This window comes from Portunus trituberculatus, chromosome 31, assembly GCF_017591435.1.
Source record: "Portunus trituberculatus isolate SZX2019 chromosome 31, ASM1759143v1, whole genome shotgun sequence".
Lineage (NCBI taxonomy): Eukaryota > Metazoa > Arthropoda > Malacostraca > Decapoda > Portunidae > Portunus > Portunus trituberculatus.
Genome location: NC_059285.1, coordinates 18,236,363 through 18,243,862, shown reverse-complemented (window position 1 = coordinate 18,243,862; position 7,500 = coordinate 18,236,363). Strand labels below are relative to the sequence as shown.

Below are 7,500 nucleotides of genomic sequence, written 5' to 3'. Positions count from 1 at the left end.
TGTATGACAATACCAGAGCGGTTGGTATTATATACTTTGATTTCCAAAAGGCTTTTGACAAAGTTCCACATGAACGTCTTATCAATAAAATTAAAGCACACGGCATACCTGGTGACATCGCAGCATGGATCGAGGATTGGTTGTCTGATCGTAAACAGCGAGTTGTGATCAATGGTAAATCTTCAGACTGGATTAACGTAAGCAGTGGCGTTCCTCAAGGATCAGTTCTGGGACCTATTCTTTTTATTATATATATTAACGACATTGATGAAAGAATAAATTGTAAGCTCTCAAAATTCGCGGATGACACAAAATTGCAAACAGAGTAGACTCAGAAAACCAAAGACAACTTTTGCAAAGCGATATAGATACTCTCATCGAATGGTCAAACAAGTGGCAAATGAAATTCAATATAGATAAATGCCACGTTTACACATAGGAAATCAAAATCCTCAGGCGATATACAAGATGAATAATACCCGAATGACGAGTGTGGACAAAGAAAAAGATCTTGGTGTCATTGTTTCAGCAGACCTCAAGCCTAATAGACACTGTACTGAAGTCGTCAAAACTGCGAATAAATTAGTTGGTTTCATTGGACGATCTTTCACTTTCAAGTCCGAGAAAATAATATTAACATTATATAACTCACTCGTCCGTCCACATCTCGAATACAATGTTCAGTTTTGGTCACCGTATTACAAAAAAGATATCGAAAAATTAGAAAAAATACAACGCAGATTAACAAAAATTATCCCAAGGCTGCGAAACAAATCCTACGAGGAACGCCTAAAGGAATTAAATTTATTTTCTCTTGAGAAACGAAGAGTAAGAGGCGACCTTATCATGCTTTTCAAAATTTTCAATGGCTTTGCAAATATGAATATTCAAAAATACGTATCAGTCGACCAGTCAAATGTCACCAGAAGCAATGGTTTTAAAATTAAAGGTAAGCGTTTCATAACAAATGAAGCCAAACACTTTTTCTTTAATCGCATAGTTAATATATGGAATGGTCTGCCATCAAATGTTGTCAACTCAGGTACTATCGAAACGTTCAAAGTTCGCCTCGATAAATACTTTGAATCTAATCCACGGTTGTCGCTATTCATTTCCGAATAACTTGCGCTTTTTCTGATCTGGGCCTCTGATGGTGCTTTAAATTGGCCGGTAGTTTGAATTCCTCTCACCCTCCATACATGACACAGATAGCCCGGAGTGAACGGTCACTACTTTTACTCTCGATCTGTGAAGGGCTGTGGATAGTCAAGAGCCCTGACAGTAGGTGACCATCATCGGGATTTAAGGTACCAGGGTCACCGCTGCAGGGGTAACCATACAGTGTGCGGCGCCCTTTAAAGGGAAGTGCACTTTACAGTGGTTGTACGGAGCTGGGGCCTGATTGACTGCTGCCTCTCTTGAAAGCGCCAGGCAAGGCTGCCGCACCACCTTTTGACTCCACACTGTGTTTACATACACACTACACAACACTGCATACACGCACAGATAGCCCAGAGTGAACGGTCACTACTACTACTCTCGACCTGTGACGGGCTGTGTTTGGAGAGGGCCTTGTCAACCATTGATCATCATCGGGAACTAAGTACCAGGGATCAATGTTGCAAGGGGTTATCAGCGTACGGCGTCCCTACAGGGAAAGTATGCTATTTCAGTGGATTGAACGGAGCTGGGGCCTGATTGACTGCTGCCTCCCTAGAAAGCGCCAGGCAAGGCTGCCGCACCACCCATTCGACACACACTGTGCATCCACGTACACAATGCACACACATTACATTCACCAAGCTTTAACACTTTCCCCCACAAACACAAGTAGTCAGACGTAGATTACATATTTCCTTTTCACTCTCTACTAAAATTCCATGTGATTTTTCCATATCACATGGTTTTACCTTTTTTCCTGCCAGCCTCGGCTGGAGGGAGGGTGGGTGGGGAGGAGCCTTCTGCTTTGCTGTCCTGTCTCTATTACTGGTAGTTAGGAAATAGCTTCAACAAACAGCCTAGTAAGGACCTCAGGGTCTGTTGCGGTTTGCCCTCCTCCTCCTCCATTCTTACTCACTAAACTAACTTTTATATGAACTGGAAGGAGATAAGGGAGATAAGAGAGTTAGACTTATCTCCTCCTCCTCCTCCTCCTCCTCCAAACTTTCATTTTTTTATCTACATTTTCTTATGCACTTTTTTATCGGTTTTTTTTTCTCTCTCTCTCTCTCTCTCTCTCTCTCTCTCTCTCTCTCTCTCTCTCTCTCTCTCTCTCTCTCTCTCTCTCTCTCTCTCTCTCTCTCTCTCTGTTCGTCGCCCTTGCCTCTTCACCTAATTATCTTCCCTTTAGTGGTATTGAGAGAGAGAGAGAGAGAGAGAGAGAGAGAGAGAGAGAGAGAGAGAGAGAGTTAAAGGAGGGAGAGGGAGAGAAATATATAAAGCTGTTGAGGGAGAATGAAGCCCCTTGAGAGAGAGAGAGAGAGAGAGAGAGAGAGAGAGAGAGAGAGAGAGAGAGATGCTGCACTCTCCTACAACACAGAAAGAGATAAGGTTCTTATCCATACCCTCCTATCAGTGACCAACCGCCCTCTCTCTCTTTCTCTCTCTCTCTCTCTCTCTCTCTCTCTCTCTCTCTCTCTCTCTCTCTCTCTCGCCGTGACATATTTTCCAGGCCTTGTGTTTGTAACAGTGTAGTTAATTTTGTTGTGTTTGTTTGTTAGCGTTCAATAATTTTCCGGGTTTCTTATTTTTATTTCATTTTTTTTATATTTTTACTTGTTTTTCTTGCAGTCTCTCGTTATGTTTTTAAATCCGAATTTCAAACAGTGACTTATTTTCCAGGTCTCGCACGTATATTATGTGTTTGTGTACTTACATTTTCGTTGCTTTTCTCGTCAGTTTTCTATATAATTTTCCGTTTTCTTTGATTTTTTTTTCCTTATCATTATTTTAGTTTGGTTTTGTTGTTGTTATTATTATTGTGTTCATCAGCCTTCAGTATTTTCTCTTTTCTTTCCTTTTAGTATTATACACATTTTTCTTCCATCTGTCAAGCTTGAGAGAGAGAGAGAGAGAGAGAGAGAGAGAGAGAGAGAGAGAAACATATCAGTCAGGTAACAGAAGAATATTTGATGTACTGTTTTAGCTTTAGTGTGACCTCAGTAATCGTGCAGCGTTGCCGACACAGGAGGCGTGGCGTGCTGCTTTCTTTCTCAACACTGGGGAGAGATTCTTGTTTAGTTAGTAATTTTAGATGAATTACTACATTTTCGCTTCACTTTAAACCCTCCAGTACCATGACGCGTTCCATATCCATTCTGGTGATTTGGTGATTTTCTACAGCTTCAGAAACACGTGTGGGAGGATTGAAGCAGCGAAGACTCTGGCCATTAATCTTCTGACCTCCATAGATTCTCCCTAATGTCAATAAAATGGTCTAATCGTACATGAGTCTCGAGGTAAAATGTGTCCCAGTACTGAAGGGGTTGAAATAGCGAAGACTGTGGCCATTAATCGTCTGACCTCCATAGACCCTTCTTAATGTCAATCAGTGTCTAATCGTACATAAATCTCAAGGTAAAAATGTGTCCCAGTACTGAAGGGGTTGAAATAGCGAAGACTGTGGCCATTAATCGTCTGACCTCCATAGACCCTTCCCAATGTCAATAAAATGGTCTAATCATAAATAAATCTCAAGGTAAAAATGTGTCCCAGTACTGAAGGGGTTGAAATAGCGAAGACTCCGGCCATTAATCTTCTGACCTTTCCTAATGTCAATAAAATGGTCTAATCGTACATAAATCTCAAGGTAAAAATGTGTCCCAGTACTGAAGGGGTTAAATTGACCATTACATTATTTCGTTCTTGTTTGCTTTGTTTATTTTTGTTGTTGTTTGTGTTTATTCATTATTCCGTTTCTTTTTTTTCACACACACACACACACACACACACACACCTGGACAACAAGCAAACCACAGACAGGTACACACACACACACACACACACACACACACACACACACACACACACACACACACACACACACACACACACACACACACACACACACACCACTTAGGGAATTGCTTACTTTGGTATACATGGCCGCGAAGTGTGTGTTTCTTGCATATCTTTAATGTTTGTTTCCCTTTCTTATTTCTTCCCCCTTTTTTTTCCCCTCTCTTCTCTTCTTTTCCTTTTCTTCCTTTCCTCATCACCCTCGTCCGACTCTCTATCTTTTCTTATCTTTTTCTTTTTCGTTTCATTTTTTTTTTCATTTTGTTTCGTCGTCGGTATTTTCTTTTTCTTCATCATCATCATCATCATCTTCTTCTTCTTCTTCTTCTTCTTCTTCTTCTTCTTCTTCTTCTCCTCCTCCTCCTCCTCCTCCTCCTCCTCCTCCCGTCTCACCTGTTTACTTATTTACTTATTTTTCTTTTTTCTTTCTTTTTTCATGTTCCTTTCTTTCATTCTTTTCTGTTTTCCTTTTTTTTGTCATTTTCTTCTATTTCATTTTCAGCTTTATTAAAAATTATCTTTGTCTTTCTGAACCTTCGTAATTTATTTATTTATTTATTTATTTATTTATTTATTTGTTTATGTATATATTTATTTGTTTATTTTATTGTTGCCTTTTTTTTAGTGTTCGTGAAAAGGCGAATGAAAAAAAAAGAGCAGTTATTTTAAGAGAGAATGCGTGAATGAAGGAATGAAGGAATGCGTGAATGAAGGAACGAATGAATGAAGGAATGCGTGTATGAAAGAATGTATGAATTTAATTAATGAAGAAATCTTTGGAAGAAGTGAACGGATAATGAATATGATAATGTGAATAGATTTTTACCTCGCAAACACACACACACACACACACACACACACACACACACACACACACACACACACACACACACACACACACACACACACACACTAAATGTTTTTTTATTCTGTTTCTTAATTGCAGTCTTACTTAATAATTGCAGCCTGAGCAAGGGAGAGAGAGAGAGAGAGAGAGAGAGAGAGAGAGAGAGAGAGAGAGAGAGAGAGAGATAATCACTTACAGTACACATTCCAACAACAATTAGTAAAGAAAACACGTAGAAATAAAACGACTACTACTACTACTACTACTACTACTACTACTACTACTGATGATGATGATGATGATAATAATAATAACGTGATGATAATGTCAATAAAAGTATAGTAGTAGTAGTATTAGTAATAGTAATAGTAATAGTAGCAGTAATAATGATAAAATAATAATAATAATAATAATAATAATAATAATAATAATAATAATGATACGGGTTGATGTGTGTGTGTGTGTGTACGATAATTACAACAAACGGTACGATGGACTATAAACAACAACAATAACACCATACTAAACTCTCTCTCTCTCTCTCTCTCTCTCTCTCTCTCTCTCTCTCTCTCTCTCTCTCTCTCTCTCTCTCTCTCTCTCTCTCTTAACTCTAAGAGAGAGAGAGAGAGAGAGAGAGAGAGAGAGAGAGAGAGAGAGTAATTAATAATGGGGGGATAAGGTGTAATTTTTTTGTTAATTGCTGTATTTCGGGTTACGGGGTGGGGGGGGTGTTGGGGGAGTGGGGATATAAGGGAGGGTCCCTTTAGTGAGGATAAAGACCCCCCCTTTGCCTGGAGGAGATACGCTCTGGATGGGGCCTTTCTCTCTCTCTCTCTCTCTCTCTCTCTCTCTCTCTCTCTCTCTCTCTCTCTCTCTCTCTCTCTCTCTCTCTCTCTCTCTCGATGTAATTATGGAAGTATTGTAATCTTTTGTTTATTTTTTATTTATTTTTTTGTTTTCTTGTACTACTACTACTACTACTACTACTACTACTACTACTACTACTACTACTACTACTACTACTACTACTACTACTACTACTGAATTTCTCCCACGACTACTAGTACTACTTTCTCTTTTTATGATTTCTATTACCACTACTACTATTATTACCACCACCACCACCACCACCACCACCACCACCACCACCACCACCACCATAACAAAAACAATAACAATTACTACCACCATCACTATTACTACAACTATTAATTTTCCCAGGATGGATTGCTTGCTACCAACTATATAACACACACACACACCACCACCACCACCACCACCACCACCACCACCAAAAACATCATCATCAGCATCAGCAACACAAACGGCAGCCATTTTAATCAAGGGAAATGTTTCGAATGATTTTCTTAGTTTATGCATTGGATTCTAAATTTCCGCTAGATTATCGTGAAGGGATATGCAACGACATGCCGGGGGAGGGGGGGGGGTGAGGGAGAGAGAGAGAGAGAGAGAGACGGAGGGAGTGTGTGTGGGGGGGGTAGAGAGAGAGAGAGAGGGAGTGTTTGGGGGAAGATGATAGGAAAGGGAAGGTGGAGGGGGTGTGGTGAGAATTTGTATTGGGAGCGAAGGGAGAGGGGAGAGGGAGAGAAGAGATTTTGAGGAGAGAGAGAGAGAGAGAGAGGGTGGGGTGAGGGAGAGTGGTAGCGAAGGAGATGGGTGGAAGAGAGAGAAAGGAGTTAGACTTTGTATTGTAAACGAAGAGAGAGAGAGAGAAGGGGAGAGGGAAAGGGAGAGGGAGAGAAGAGATTTTGAGGAGAGAGAGAGAGAGAAGGAGTGTATGGGAAGAAGATGGAGGAAAGGGGAAGAATTTGGGGAACGAGAATTTGTATTATGAACGAAAGGAGAGAGAGGAAGAGGGAAAGGGAGGGAGAGGGGCTGTGGGGTGGGGAGGAGATGGGGGGAAGAGAAAGAAAGGGGGGCGAGAATTTGTACTGTGAATGAAGGGATGGGGAGGAAGAGGGAAAGGGGGAGAGGGAGAGAAAAAAAAAATTGCAAGGTGGGTGGAAGGGTATAGGAGGGAAATGGGACGTGTAAAGGGGTGGATAGGAAGACAGGAAGGGGAAAGGGGGTGTGTATTGGGGAAGGGGAGATGAAGCATTGAAAAGGTGGGCGTGATGGAATAAGAGATGGATTGGAGGGGAATTGGGGAGAGGGGGTAGATTAAATTGGAAAAAGAGGGGAGGGAGAGGGAAAGTGAGAGGGGGGAGAGGGGTTAGATTATATTAGAAACAGAGAGGAAGGAGATGGAGAGGGAGAGGGAGGGGTGGGGAAGGGAGGGGAGAAGAAAATTTTGAAAAGGAAGAAATGGAAACAGAGATGGAGATAAACTTTTACCTCCTTCTCTACAATCTTTCCTCCTCTCCTCTCCTTTCCTCCCTTTTCTTCCTCCAACTCACAAAAACTTCCCTCCACCTTTCCTCCAATCTACATGGAATAGGGAGGGGTGTGTTGGAGGAAAGAGAGGGGGAGGGGGGAGGTAAGGATGGGGAGGAGGGGTGATAGAAGTAAAAAGTAGAGAGAGAGAGAGAGAGAGAGAGAGAGAGAGAGAGAGAGGTGCAGTCTGGGAAGGAAGTAGTGGGGAAGACGGGGGAGTGGGAGGGAAGAGCGTTGGGGGT

At 41.4% G+C, this 7,500-nt stretch overlaps 1 protein-coding gene across 1 annotated transcript in view; it reads left to right on the top strand.

Annotated features, from left to right (window-relative positions):
• LOC123511288 (armadillo repeat protein deleted in velo-cardio-facial syndrome-like) overlaps positions 1–7,500 on the top strand; it is a 101,852-nt gene that overhangs the window by 11,076 nt on the left and 83,276 nt on the right.